This window comes from Chiloscyllium plagiosum, unplaced genomic scaffold (assembly GCF_037043375.1).
Source record: "Chiloscyllium plagiosum isolate Xiang-an unplaced genomic scaffold, Cpla_swu_hap1 HiC_scaffold_3, whole genome shotgun sequence".
NCBI lineage: Eukaryota > Metazoa > Chordata > Chondrichthyes > Orectolobiformes > Hemiscylliidae > Chiloscyllium > Chiloscyllium plagiosum.
In genome coordinates, this window is record NW_028270141.1 from 94,383,669 (window position 1) to 94,399,459 (window position 15,791).

Genomic DNA, 15,791 nt, shown 5'->3' on the forward strand with positions numbered 1-15,791 from the left:
ATCACAGAGGCACAAGTTGAAGCAGGAGAGATCAAAAGCCACAGATAAGGAAGCTGACATAGCTTTATCCAAGACCTTTTTTGATCAGATAAGTGGGACAGAGCAGGAGCGAATAGGTAAACATGTAACTATCTTTAGCTCTGCTTTCTGAATTACAGCAGAAAGTTGAGAACTTAAAATAGTTGTATCAAAAGGCATATACAGAAAAGGGGAATGCATCCCTGTGTGTTATTACTTAACAAATGATGTCTTAATGAGGAAATGGAGACCATTGCACATTCAAGATGAGAAATGGACAGAAGTTCATCAGATTGTTTTGCCAGTAGGGTATAGAAAAGAGGAGGTGCTGCGAGTGGTGTATGAGCCCACATGTTGGACTATTTGTCAAATTTTAGAGAATGACTAAATAGACCTGGAGAGTTGGCTAGACAGCATTTAAAAGTGTCGCAGCATATAATGAAACAAGAAGTGGTTAAGAAATCAAAAATTCACAATTTTGCCATTGGGGATAAGGTATTGGTGTTACTTCCAGTAACAGGTGAACCTTTTTAAAAGCAAGGTTTTATGGACCATCAAATCGAAAGGACATCGAGTGAGGTGAACTACTTGGTAAGGACTCCAGACGGGAAGAAATCTTAGTGTGTCATGCGAATATGCTCAAAAAGTATTTTGAAAGGGAAGGTATGCAAGAGGAGATGATAGCAATGATTACAGCACAGAAGCAAGAACCAAGTTCAGGGGATTCTGAATTGGACATTCCTCAATTAAATTGGATAATGAGGAAGTTGTCAAAACTTGAGATAAATTATTATGTTCTCTTCCTGAGAAAAATCAAAATGACTGAAAGAGTTATTACTATCATATGTGGAGATATGTAGAAATAGACTGGGAAGTACTAACCAAATTGTGCATGATGTAGATATAGGAGACACTGTTCCGATTAAATAACATCCTTAAAGGCATAACCTTCTAAAGTTGGCACAGGTTCAGAAGGAGATAGAGCGCATGCTCCAAGATGGCATAATCAAAGTGAGTTACAGTGACTAGAGTTCACCCAAATTGAGAGGAAATTCAGTGAGGTGAACTACTTGATAAGGACTCTAGACAGGAAGAAATCTCACAGAGTGTGTCATGTGAATATGCTCACAAGGTATTTTGATAGGGAAGGAAAGCAAGAGGAGAAGCTGTTCATGATTACAGCACAGAAGGAAGAACCAAGTTCAGAGGATTCTGAATTGGGCATTCCTCAAATCAAATTGGACAATGAGGATGTTGTCAAAAATCAAGATAAATTATTGAGTTCTCTTCCACAAGAAAATCAAAATGACCTGAAAGAGTTATTTCAATCACATGGGAAGATATGCGGAAATAAACTGGGACGTACAAATCTAATTGTGCATGATGTAGATATAGAGATACTGTTCCGATTAAGCAAATCCTTAAAGGCATAACCTTCTAAAGTTGGCACAAGTTCAGAAGGAGATAGAGCACATGTTCCAAGATGGCATAATCAAGTGAGTTACAGTGACTGGAGTTCACCTATATTCATGGTGACAAAGCCAGGTAGTTCTCAACAGTTACGTGTGGACTATCACAAAGTCAATACCATTACAAAGCCTGATGCATATCCAATCCCACGGTTGGAGAAATGTCGAAAACCTGGGACAAATAACTTACATTACTAAGTGGGACTCGCTCAGAGGCTACTGGCAAGTACCTCTGTCGGAGAGAGCAAAGGCAATTTCAGCTTTTGTAACACCAAATGGACTATATCTGTTCAAAGTCATGCCAATTGGCATGAAAAACGTTCCAGCCACATTTCAGGGACTAACTAATATGCTCGTTGCTGGATTACTCAACTGTGTTTATATTTATGACCTGGTAACATATAGTCACTCATAGAAGGAACATTTACTGCATTTATTGGGCTTGTTTGATCGATTTCAGAAGGCAGGCTTGGTGGTAAACCTAGCTAAAGGTGAATTTGCCAAAGCCCAAGTCACCTTCCTGGGCCCTGTTCTTGGACACAGACAAATGGCCCCACAGGATGTGAAAACAAAAGTAATTGGGGAATTTGCCACACTGTCAACAAGAAGAGCAGAGCTACAGTTCCTGGGGTTGATTGGATTTTATCGAAGGTTTGTGCCAGATTTTAGCAGTGTGGCTGCTCCATTACTGAATTGTTAAAAAAGGGCAAGAAGTTTCAGTGGACAGCAGACTGTCAAAAGGCAATTGACAGCCTGAAGACTGTGTTAACCACTGTCCCAGTATTAGCCATACCGGATTACACAAAGTCTTTCAAGGTGGCTGTCAATGCCAGTGATGTGGGTGTTGGTGCGGTGCTCCTGCAGGAGGATGACGAGGGAATAGAAAGACCCATTGGGTATTTTTCCAGGAGGTTGAACATTCATCAACAGAAATATTCAATGGTGGAGAAAGAGACTTTAAGCTTGGTGTTGGCATTACAATATTTCAGTGTTTATGTTACGAGCATTGCATCTGAAACAATCATATACATAGATCATAACATTTACATTTGTGAAAAAATTTAAGAACAAAAATTGCCCGACTGTTTAGATGGAGCTTGTTGTTGCAGCCATTCAATTTGACAATTGTGCAGGTGGCAGGTCGCCAAAACATGATTGGTAATGCATTATCGAGACTCGAATGAGATACAGAGGCGTTTGGTGCCGGGTGTGCCGCAGCCCGACTTCGCTTGTGGTTGTGCATGTTTGCATCTGTATAGCTAGTATAGTGTATATGTGTGTTTTAGACCACTAACCAGTTTGTTTTTGAAATTGATGGTTCTTTTTTTAAAGGGTAGGAGGTGTCACAAAACTTTATATACCCATCCAGATATTTTTAAATGTAATTATATCAGCCTCCACATGGTAGGCTGGCAGTTCATTCCATACACGTGCCACCCTCTGCATGAAAAGTTGCCTGTCAGGTCCTTGTATGGTATCCTAGTCCCACATTCTTATCGATGCCCTGAGTTAAGCTGCCTTACCTGCAGGCCTCCGCTTTGAAATAAATGTGTTTTAATTCATCAGTCTTCCCTTGTTCCCTGTCGTGCTCTTGCCTGTCTTGCCTATTTGCTCTTGTTATCTTCTGTACCAGCCGCAAACGTCTCTCTTGACTCACTACTGCTTAAGGTCCCAAACCTCTGCCATACTAGTTCAAACCCTCCCGAGTAGCTCCAGCAATGTCCATTTACATTTTCTATCCTTCCCATAAAAATAGACAGTCTTCTCACATTATATTTTATCTGTCCACTTAGGTAACCTATGTATATCCCCTTGCAGAGTCATACGCTGCCCCACAAGCTTGCCTTTCTACCTGTCTTATATTGTTAGCAATTTGGCTACAATATATTTGGTCCTGTTTTTTGAATTATTAATACAGATTGTATATACAGGCTCAAGTACGGATTTCTCTGATGCCCCATTAGTCAGAGTTTGCAATGTGAAAGTAACCCATTTATCTCAACAGTTTGCTGTCAATCAGTTAAACAGCACACTGTTTTTGTTCCAGATTTTCAGAATCCTCAGTACTTTGTGTTTATTGACTCTACTTGTGATTTGTTGTGAAGGGAATTGTGATTTTCTAAATTTCCAGTTTCAGTTTTCAAATCTCATGTTCCCAAATATGCCCTGACATCATCAGCCTTACCTGTAAGACCCTTTGTATTGAAGTAAATGTAGTTTAATTCTTCAGAGTTACTTTGTTCTCTGGCTTACCCTTGTCTGTTATTTCTAACTAACTTGCCTTTTTTTTTCAATGACAAGTGTTAGATTAACTGGCATAAGACATTTTGTTTCTGTCTCCATAATTTCTTCAATGTACAATTTTCTAATCTGCTTGGATGTTGCAAGAATCTTCGTGAATTTTGAAAGATTATTTCTAATGCAGACACAACCCTGCACAATGATATGTTTTGTGAACATTTGTTGACCATGCTTAATTGATTTGAACTGAGTGATCTTACTTCCCATTTTAGGAGGTGGTTAAGTGCTAACCATATTATTGTGGGTTGTGGCTGTATTAGAGGTAATTATGGTTTGAACATTTCTTATGAGACCCTGGGACGCAGGCAAACAGACTTCAGAGATGTTTGAGGCTTTAGTCCCATTAGTCTACCTAATATTTTTCTTCAGTGACCATGACTATTTTGATTTCCATTCACCCTTTTACTCCTTGATTTTCTACTATTCCTAGGATACTTATAATGTATTTCATTGTGAAAACACATACTTAAACAGTCCAATGCCCCTTTTAAAAAAATTCAGTTTCAAAGTCCTCCATTTCCTGTTTGTTAAGATTAATTTCTCATTCTCATTCTCAAAGCAATTTATTTCTGCTTTAATTATTCTAGTATATCCAAGGATAAATGTTTGGTTCCACACACACCTACCTCTATACTGCCCTTTCGTGTCACGTGTTAGTTATCACATGGTGTCTATCTATACTTTACCACCATCTTTCTTGACTCTCCCCACTGTTGCTAAATAATCCAACTGCTTATCTGACATCTGGTACTACCTTAACAAGCATTTTCTTCAATTAAATGTTGGGAAGACTGAATCTATTGCTTTTGATCACCACTCCATTCATCTCCCTGGCAACATGTCTGAGATTGAGCCAATCTGTTCATGAACTTTGACTACAAAATGAACATGTCCAAACTTATGTTCATACTATTGTTAAGCTGTTCTATCTCTATCTCTCCAACATCACCCAACTTAACCTCTATCACCTCTTGCTGAAGCCCTCATTTATACTTTCATTTCTCGACATTCCCAATGCGCTTCCATCTGATTTCCAACATTTAACCCTCCATAAACTTGGGGTCATCCAAAGCTCTACTGCCTGATTATTCACTTCCATCACATCTCATTCTCCTTTCACTTCCTGATCACTGACTTACATTGCCTTTGATTCAAACCTGGATTTAAAACTTCTCAACCTTGTTTTCAGATCAACTCCTTGCCACCTTGGTAACCTCTTCCAGCCTATACAATCTTCCATGGTATCTGCTTCTCTAATTTTGGCCTATTGACCAACCAAATTTTAATTGCTCCAACGATGAGCATGCTGTCAATTGCCTGGAAGCGCTATGTTACCATTGCCCCGCCTCTCGATTTCCTCTACCTGGCTTTCATCCTGAAAATGTACCTCTTTGACCAAAGTTTGGTCATTTGACTTAGTATCTCTTTAAGTATCCCATTGTCATATTTTATTTTATAATTCTCTGCAAAATGTTTTGTAATATTTTATTACTGTATAAGTTGATGATGCTGTTGTAAAACCTTTTTCCTTTAGGTATTTTTCTGAAGAAGGCTATTTCTGTAAGATTTCACTTTTGTTCATTTGCCATGTTAACATTAAATGTATAGTTGTCCTGCATCTTTCATTGCAAGCCATGAACCATTGCAAGCAGTGCACAAGTATCCCTCGTGCTTTTCACTCCTCTGGCTTGGAAACATAATTCTTTCACGATCTGTGCATCTCACATTAACATATTTTGAAGCTCAAACCTATGTCTGTTCCTTCTCTGTAACACTGAACATTTAACAAGCAAGTACTCACCTGAAATGTACTGTCAATGAAAATGTAATTTGTGGTAGACATGAAATACTTTTAAATGTGTTCATGTAACTGAAATATTCTGGTTTATACTGGAAATGCATTGTATGTAAATGACTGAGATCCTTTTTTTCATTTGTGGGATGTGGGCACAATCAGCAAGGCCAACATTTGTTGACCATGCTTAATTGACCTTGAACTGAGTGATCTTATTTCCCATTTTAGGAGGTGGTTAAGTGCAAATCATATTATTGTGGGTCTGGAGTCACATGTGGAAAAGCCAGGTGACAAATTTTCTTCCTGAAAGGAATTTAGTAAACCAAACAGGTTTTCATAACAATTGACAATTGGTTTCATGAATTTTGTTACAGAGTTTTATATTTATCAACGACATTTAAATTCCACCAACTGCCATGTGGGATTGAACTCATGTCCCCACAGCACTAAAAATTCAAATCTTGAAGAATGGTCACTGGACCCAAGACGTTAATGCTGCTTCCTCTTCATAGATGCTGCCAAACCTGCTGAGTTTTCTGGTTTTGTTTCCTCAGAGCCATTCGGCTGGATTTCTAAATAGCCTGGATTACTCAATCACAGGAAAGGCCTGAAGATTGCCACTTGGGAACCTAAAATTCACTTGATTCTGTCAAACTACTCCAACATGGAGCTGACAGGGATTCCCATCAATTCTTTAACTAGTGAGTGACAGCCATGTTGGCCTGACTGAATCCAAACAATGTCATATTCCACATTCACACTGAAAATGTTCAATACTACTGTCTTCTGGACACCTCAGAACTGCACTTTACTTGTTTGACTTATGTATTGTGAGAATAAATTTCCTTCAAGTAAATAATGGGAAGACCTAAATCCTTGCCTCAATGCCCCCTCATTTTCCCTAGTCGTAAACTTTATATTCTCACTGGAAATTGTCTGAAACTGAGGCAGACCATTTTCAACAATTTTATTTTATTTGACCCTAGGCCTAGTTTATAATTCCATAACTTCTCTGTCAACAGGACAAGTAGGCTACTTCCATCTTCTTGTAATCCTTCAACTTTGTCTATCACTTTGTTGTTGAATCCCTCATGCATACCTTTGTTACCTTGACTCAAATATACTGATACTCCTCTGATTATTTCCACTTTAATAAGATGTTGATTATGGGTGGGCTCAGTGATAGTGAAATGATTAAGGTCAGAGGGAGATCATTTTCTTTTCTGTTGAAGATGAGTATTTTCTCCTTTTCACACCTTCACTTACACTTGTGTCAGTCTTGCCATCCCAGTAATCAATTTGGTAAACCCTCACAGCACTCTTTTTCTTTTATATAGCACGAACATCTGATCTCAAATAAGGAGACTAAAACTGCACACAATATTCCATGCCCTGTAGAACTGCAGCAAGATATGAAGGCCAGCATACAATTTGCCATTTTTACTGTCTGCTGAGTTTGCAAATTTACTTTTCAGCAAAAGATGTATGGGGAGCCCCCGATATCATTGAACATTCCCCTCTCTCAGTCTACAGCCATTCAAATAATAACCTGCCTTCCTATTTTTGCTACAAAAGTGAATAACCCCACAGTTACTCACATTATACTGCACCTGCCACGTTTTTGTCAACTTACTCAGTCTGTCCAAATCAAACTACAACGTGTTTGCATTCTCCTGACAGCTCACCCCTCCACCCGACTGTGTCTTCTGCAAAATTTGAGACAATATATTTAGTTTCATCATCTAAATCATTGTGAATAGCTGGGGTCCTGTTACTGATCCCTGCAATACCCCACTAGTCATCGCCTGACATTCAGAAGAAGAGCAGAAAATGTGTTGCTGGAAAAGCGCAGCAGGTCAGGCAGCATCCAAGGAGCAGGAGAGTCGACGTTGCGGGCATGAGCCCTTCTTCAGGAATGAGGAGAGTGTGCCAAGCAAGCTAAGATAAAATGTAGGGAGGAGGGACTTGGGGGAGGGGCGTTGGAAATGCGATAGGTGAAAGGAGGTTAAGGTGAGGGTGATAGGCTGGAGTGGGGGTGGGGGCGGAGAGAAAAGGAAGAAGATTGCAGGTTAGGAAGGTGGTGCTGAGTTCGAGGATTGGGACTGAGACAAGGGGGGGGGGGGGGGGAAATGAGGAAACTGGAGAAATCTGAGATCATCCCTTGTGGTTGGAGGGTTCCTAGGCGGAAGATGAGGCATTCTTCCTCCAGCCGTCGTGTTGCTATGTCTGGTGATGGAGGATTCCAAGGACCTGCATGTCCTTGGTGGAGTGGGAGGGGGAGTTGAAGTGTTGAGCCAAGGGATGGTTGGGTTGGTTGGTCCGGGTGTCCCAGAGATGTTCTCTGAAACGTTCCGCAAGTAGGCGGCCTGTCTCCCCAATATAGAGGAGGCCACATCGGGTGCAGCGGATGCAGTAAATGATGTGTGTGGAGGTGCAGGTGAATTTGTGGCGGATATGGAAGGATCCCTTGGGGCCTTGGAGGGAAATAAGGGGGGAGGTGTGGGCGCAAGTTTTGCATTTCTTGCGGTTGCAGGGGAAGGTGCAGGGAGTGCAGGTTGGGTTGGTGGGGGGTGTGGACCTGACGAGGGAGTCACGGAGGGAGTGGTCTTTTCGGAACGCTGATAGGGGAGGGGAGGGAAATATATCCCTGGTGGTGGGATCCGTTTGGAGGTGGCAGAAATGACGACGGATGATATGATGCATATGGAGGTTGGTGGGGTGGTACGTAAGGACCAGTGGGGTTCTGTCCTGGTGACGGTTGGAGGGGCAGGGCTCAAGGGCAGAGGAGCGGGAAGTGGAGGAGATGCGGTGGACAGCATCGTCGATCACGTCTGGGGGGAAATTGCGGTCTTTGAAGAAGGAGGCCATCTGAGTTGTACAGTATTGGAACTGGTCCTCCTGGGAGCAGATGTGGCAGAGACGAAAGAATTGGCATTTTACAGGGAGCAGGGTGGGAGGAGATGGAAATGTGTTGCTGGAAAAGCGCAGCAGGTCAGGCAGCATCTAGGGAACAGGAGAATCGACGTTTCGGGCATTAGCCCTTCCTGAAGAAGGGCTAATGCCCGAAACGTCGATTCTCCTGTTCCCTAGATGCTGCCTGACCTGCTGCGCTTTTCCAGCAACACATTTCCATCTCTGATCTCCAGCATCTGCAGACCTCACTTTCTCCGCAGGGTGGGAGGAGGTGTAGTCTAGGTAGCTGTGGGAGTCAGTTGGTTTATAGTAAATGTCCGTGTTGATTTGGTTGTCCGAGATAGAAATGGAGAGGTCTAGGAAGAGGAAGGAGGAGTCTGAGACGGTCCAGGTAAATTTGAGGTCGGGGTGGAAGGTGTTGGTAAAGTGGATGAACTGTTCAACCTCCTCGTGGGAGCCTATTCAGAAAAAGACCCTATTTAATTATTTCTACTCTTCATTTCTTGTCCGCGAACCAACTTTCTATTTATCTCAACACACTAAACCCCCAATTCCACTCACTTTCATTTTACACATTAATCTCTAATCAAAAGCCTTCTGAAAATCCAAATAAACCACAACCACTGGCTCTCCATTAAGTCAAACAATTCTCATAGATTTATCAAGCATTATATCCTTCGTAAACCCATGCTGACTGTGTCTATTGATAAGATTCCCTACAGTGTGGAAACAGACCATTTGTGCCAACAAGTCCACACCGACCCTCTGAAGAGTAACCCACCCAGTCCCATTTCCCTCTGACTAATGCACCTAACACTACGGACAATTTAACATGGCCAATTCACCTAACTGGCATATCTTTGGGCTGTGGGAGGAAAGCGGAGCACACAGAAGAAGCCCACGCAGACAGTCACCCGAGGCTGGAATCGAACTCTGGGACCCTGGTGCTGTGAGTCAGTAAACCACTGAGCCACTGTGCCACCCTATTCTTTGATTGTTTTCTAAGTGCTCTGCTGTAAAACCCTTGATAATATACTCCAGCATCTTCCTTGTGACTGATATCAGACAATAATTCCTTGTTTTCTCTCTGCCTTCTTTTTTAAATAGCAGGGTTAAATTAGCGAGATTAAATCCTCTAATCTGTAGGAACTGTTCCAGTGTCTACAGAAGCTTGGAAGATGACCACCAATACATGTATTATTTCAAAGGCCACTTCATTCAGTACTCTGAGATTATCAGGCCCGGGGGATTTATCAGTCTTCAATCCCATCATTTCGCCAACACACCATTTCTCTACTAAAACAAATTTATTTCAGTTCCTCTCTCTCACTAAATCCTGCGTGCTCCATTATTTTTGGTACTTTAGTCGTGTCCTCCTTTGTCAAGAAAGAAGTACGAATTTAGTTCATCAGCTTTTAAATTGGTCCCCATTATAATTTCCCCCATTTCTGACTATAAGGTGCCTACATTAGTTTTCACCAATTTTTTTCTCTTTATATACCAAACTTTTACAGCTACAAAAATTGTACCTAGAATAATTAAAGCAGACACAAGAATCTGAACTCAAACTCTTCGACCTCTTAAGTCATTTAGGTCAGCAAGAGTTCTACGCAAGCAATTGCCTTCCCTTAATTGTCTTGCAAGCAGACATCCAAATTCAAAGCAAAAGAATAAATAATACAAAATGCTAAGATGTTACTGGAGGGTGGAAAATGTTAATCCCTTGTTCAAGAAAGGGAATAGGGATAATCCTGGGAATTACAGAGCAGTCAGTCTTATGTCAGTGGTGGGCAAAGTACTGGAGAGGATTCTGAGAGAGAGGATTTATGATTACTTGGAAAACCAGGTTAAAAATTACACAACACCAAGTTATAGTCCAAACTTGTTGGACTATAACCTGGTGTTGTGTGATTTTTAACTTTGTACACCCCAGTCGAACACCGGCATCTCCAAATCATAACTACTGTGGAAAACAATAGTTTGATTAGAGATAGTGCATAGCTTTGTGAGGGGCAGGTCATGCCTTACAAGCCTTATTGATTCTTTAAGGATGTGACAAAACAGGTTGATGAAGGTAGAGCAGTGGATATGGCATACGTGGACTTTAGCAAGGCATTTGATAAGGTTCCCATGTTAGGCTCATTCAGGAAGTGAGGAGGCATTGGATACAGGGTAACCTGTCTGTCTGGATACAGAATTGGCTGGCCCATAGCAGACAGAGAGTGGTAGTAGAAAGTATTTAGCCTGGAGCTTGGTGACCAATAGTGTTCTGCAGGGATCGGTTCTGGGACCTCTGCCCTTTGTGACTTCTTTAACTTACTTGAATGAGGAAATGGAAGGATGGGTTAGTAAGTTTGCCAATGACTCAAAGGTTGGTGGAGTTGAGGATAGTTGAAGGGTTATTATAGGTTGCAATGGGACATTGACAGGATGCAAAACTGAGCTGATAAGTGGCAGATGGACTTCAGCCTGGAACAGTGTGAAGTTGTTCACTTTGGAAGATTGAATTTGAATGCAGAATACAGGGTTAAAGGCAGGATTCTTGGCAGTGTGGAGGAACAGAAAGATCTTGGGGTCCATGTCCATAGATCCCTCAAAGTTACCACCCATGTTGATAGGGTTGTTAATAAGGCATGTGGTGTGTTGGCTTTCATTATCAGGGAGATTAAGTTTAAGAGCCCGTGAGGTTATTCTGCAGCTCTGTAAAGCCCTGGTTAGATTACAATTAGAATATTGTGTTCAGTTTTGGTTGCCTCATTATAGGAAAAATGTGGAAGCTTTAGAGAGGGTGCAGAGGAGATTTATCAGGATGCTGCCTAGATTGGAAGGCATGTCTTATGAAGAAAGGTTGAGGGAGCTAGGGCTTTGCTCATTGGAGTGAAGATGGAGCATTAGAGATGACTTAATAGAGGTGTACAAGATGTTGAAAGGCATAGATAGAATGGAGAGCCAGAGTATTTTTCCCACGGTGGAAATGTCTATCACAAAGGGGCATAATTTGAACATAATTGGAGGAAGGTTTAGGGGGGATGTCAGAGGTAGATCTTTACTCAAAGTGGGTGGATGTGTGAAATGCACTGGAAGTGGTAGTAGAGTCAGATATATTAGGGATATTCAAGCCACTCTTGGATAGGCACAAGGAAGATAGTAAAATAAAGGGTATGTTGGTTAGTCTGATCTTAGAGTAGAATAAAAGGTCGGCACAACATTGAGAGCCGAAGGGCACATGCTGTGCTGTATTGTTCTATGTTCTATGTACTCTAAACCCAAAAAGTAATAGTATGATCAAAATCTCATACTAAGTGTGGTGCAACCTGGGGTTTCAGCAGAGATAGAGACAGGCTGCTCCTATCTGTGCTTTGACATCTGAACTGCTCTTGACAATTGTTTCTGGCGTTTGAAGCCTGAGATAGATCTGCCAATGCCTGCTCCTCCTGGACCTGTGTAGGAGCAAATCCAGACCTCAGGAGACAAAGGTGCATGTAGGTGCTGAATGAAAAAGGCTACTGGGTGACAAATAGATGTAGTTTTAATGGCGTCAATGATCTGAATATTCCAAGAAAAGATGTCACTCCTACATTTTTATATTAAGACCTACATTAGCAATGACGGTCCCAGTTCCTTCGCCTGCTATAGGAAAGATGTTGTTAAACATTGAAGGGCTTCAAAAAAGATGTACAAGAATGTTGCCAGGGTTTGAGTTTGAGCTAGAGGGAGAGGCTGAATAGGCTGGAGTTATTTCCTGGAAGGTCGGAGACTGAGGGATGACCTTACAGAGAGAAAATCATTAGGAGCATGGATAGGGTGAATTTCCCTCTCACCTTAAACCTATGGCCTGCAGTTTTGGACTCCCTTATCCTGAATAATAATTGATTATTTGTAATTTTATCTTTGCCTTAATTAGTCAGTCCATACGTCATCCCTTCACTTGGATTCAGCTGCTAACACTTTACTCACACCGTTTGATACTTTTTTCATCACCATCAAAGATTTGTTATTCAGCCAGCCCACTCACACTATTTGTACTTATCTGTCGATACTCTTAATTACCTGGAATTATCTTGCCATTATCTCTCCACCTATATATCTGTCGCTGTGCACTTCCCTCCACTTCATGTGATGAAGGAACAGCACTCCAAAAGCTTGTGATTTTAAATAAGCCTGTTGGACTATAACTTGATGTCATGTGACTTCTGACTTTGTCAACCTCAGTCCAACACTGGCATCTCCACATCACTGAAAATTAACTCTGAAAAATGTGGAGTTTCATTCCTTCAATTCTAATGCTGGAGACTTTTTTCTTTGAAAACTGTTTTGCTCTTTGCGATATTTCTTTATTTTGTTTCGCTCTTATTCTAATCCTTCTTTCCTTCTGTTTATTTGTCTATGTCGATGATTTAATACTGAGTTTCATTCACGCATCCTTCTGAATTCTTGTGTTGTTAATTTCACAATCTTTCAATCAGTTTGCTTCAGGAGATACATGGTAGATGTCTTTCACTCAGATTCCAGATGCTGTATTTCTTGTTGCAATGTTATCAGCTCACATGTTCAGCAGCTTAGCCGATAAAAAATGGTTTTATAAAACGTAAAGCTGCAATTAGATACCCTGCCAAAGCAAATCTGGGTCATTGTTTACTCAAGAACTATTTAATGTCGCTTAATTTGTCAAGTAATCTCAAGATCCATGTGATCTGAACTGTAAATATCATGAAAAATATTTTAACCAGCCCTGGTATTCAGAAGTAATTGATTTCATTTCCAAAAATTTTCAGATTGAAATTTATTTGTAATAAACTACTGTACTGATTTTTCTCTCTTTTTGGGAAATATTTGTATTTGCAGTGTTGTACTGGGTCTCATTAGCAACATTGAGTTGGAAACAACAAATGCTGGAGATCACTGTGAGTCAGGCAGCATCCATGGAGGCAGAGCAAGCTAATGTTTCAAGTCCAGAAGACTCTTCACCAGAGAGTATGGTTGATAGAATGGGCAAATCCCAAGCCAGTAAAAAAAAGTATGGATTTAAACAATCGATAAATATTTCCTCCTCCTTTCCAGCACCAAGACATAGTAGCCTAGATAATTGTTGGAAGCAATATCAGTCGATAGACACTTAATGTATTCATTTGACATTCTGTTGTTTGGTATTTCAGTGAAGTTATTGACCTATTTAAAGTAAATGGGTTAATGTCTGCAATAAAACTGGAGGTGGGACTATCTTAACCAAGGATATGTGTACATTGTCTGCTCCCAGGCCTTGATGTGCCAAAACACAGATCGCTGGTGTCAGAGGTTAATCTCACACCTCTGTCCACAGTTATATTAAATAAATTGAAAAGATATCACATGTATTTTCCCCACTTTAGGACACAAAACAATTAATAAAAATTGTAATATATCCATGTAACCATACAGCTTGCACTTTGGTGAGATGTTAAATTGAAGCCTCTGCCTGCCCTCTCAGCTTAGAGATTTCATGACACTATTCAAAAAGAACAATGGAAATTTCTCTAGCGCCTGGAACAATAATTACACAGCCAAACAGGCTGTCACGTATGATCCATGGCAAAGTCTCTACATTACAGCAGTGACCACATTTTGTAAGTACTTTAAAAAAAATTATTTTGGGACATTCAAAGGGCATGAAATGCATTGCATGAAGGCAAGCTTTTTTTACTTTAGCCAGCCACATTAAGAGAGAGACAGCCAAGGCGAGTTTAGCAGCCTTAAAAGTGATTAAGCCTGGAGACCTGGATGAGATGTATCCCAAGCTATGGAGTGAGGCATGAAAGGCGATAGCAAGGGCTCTGGCAGTAAATTCCAAATCCTCTCTGGCCACAGCAAAGGAACCAGAGAACCGAGGGAGGCCAAATTCGTCTCATAATTTAGAAAGGGAGAAAGCAATCAACCAGGAAACTACAGGTTAGTCAGTCAGTCTAGTTTTGGTGGTGGGTACATTATTAGAAGGGATTCTAAGGGACAAATATTTCCACATTTGAACAGATATAAATTAATCAACAATAGCATGAATTTAATGAGGAAAGTTCGTGTTTGACAAATTTGGTCAAATTTTTCGGAACAATAACTTTTGAGTGTAAATGATGGTAAAGCATTTGATTTGGTATATATGGATTTTTGCAAAGCTTTTGATAAAGTCACTCATGGTCAAGAAAATAAGATGTGAAGGTGCCGATGTTGGACTGGGGTAGACAAAGTTGAAAATCGCACACCAGATAATAGTCCAACAGGTTTATTTGAAAGTACAAGCTAAGTACCTGACAAAAGAACAGTTCTCCAAAAGTTTATACTTCCAAATAAACCTGTTGGATTATAACCTGGTGTTGTGGGACTTTTAAAAAAGAAAATAAGAGCCCATGGGATCCATGGCAAAGTTGCACTTTGGATCAAAATTGGCTGAGAAGGTAAAAGCAGAGGGTGATGGTAGAGGGATGTTTCTGTGACTGGAAGTCTGTTTCCAGCATTGTTCTGCAGGATTTGGTACTGGATGTCTTGCTATTTGTTACTCAGTAATGATTTGGACTTAAATGTAGATAGTCTCATCAAGAAGATGTCACAAAAATTGGTAGGGTGCTAAATAATGAGGATGATAGTCATTGCATGACAAAGTAGGTGGATATCAAGGGATTGGCCAGCCAACCAGGACACTGGGAAATGGAATTCAACATGGAACAGTCTGAGGCAATGCATTTGGGGAAGGATAACAAGGCAAGGGGTCACATTGTGAATGATAGGACCCTGAAAAGTATTGATGATCAGATCTTCGTGGTGTGCACATCCATGGATCACTGAAGGGAGCAGGTCTGGTAGATAAGATGGTTAAGCAGGCATGTGGTGTACTTGCCATGATTAGGTAAGGCTTAGAATACAAGAGCAAGGGGGTTATGCTCGAACTTTATAAAGCACTGATTAGACGATAAATGGAGTACTGTATGTCAGTCTCAGTCACCTCAATGCAAAGGATGTAATTGCAATGAAGAAACTGAAGAGGAGATTTACTAGAGTATTGCCTAGTCTGAACGGTCCAAGTTATGAAGTAAGTTTGGATAGACTGGGTTTGTTTTCCATGGAGCAGCAAAGGTGACAGAAGACTTGATAGAGGCGTATAAGATTATGAGGCATATGGGTAAGATAGATCAGAAAGCACATTTGCCATTATTAGGGAGGTCAATAAATAGAGGTATAGATTTAATGTATAAGTTACAAAGTTAAGAGAGAGTTGATAACTTTTCTTTTACATGGATGGTGGTAGAAGTCTGGAATTTACCATCTGA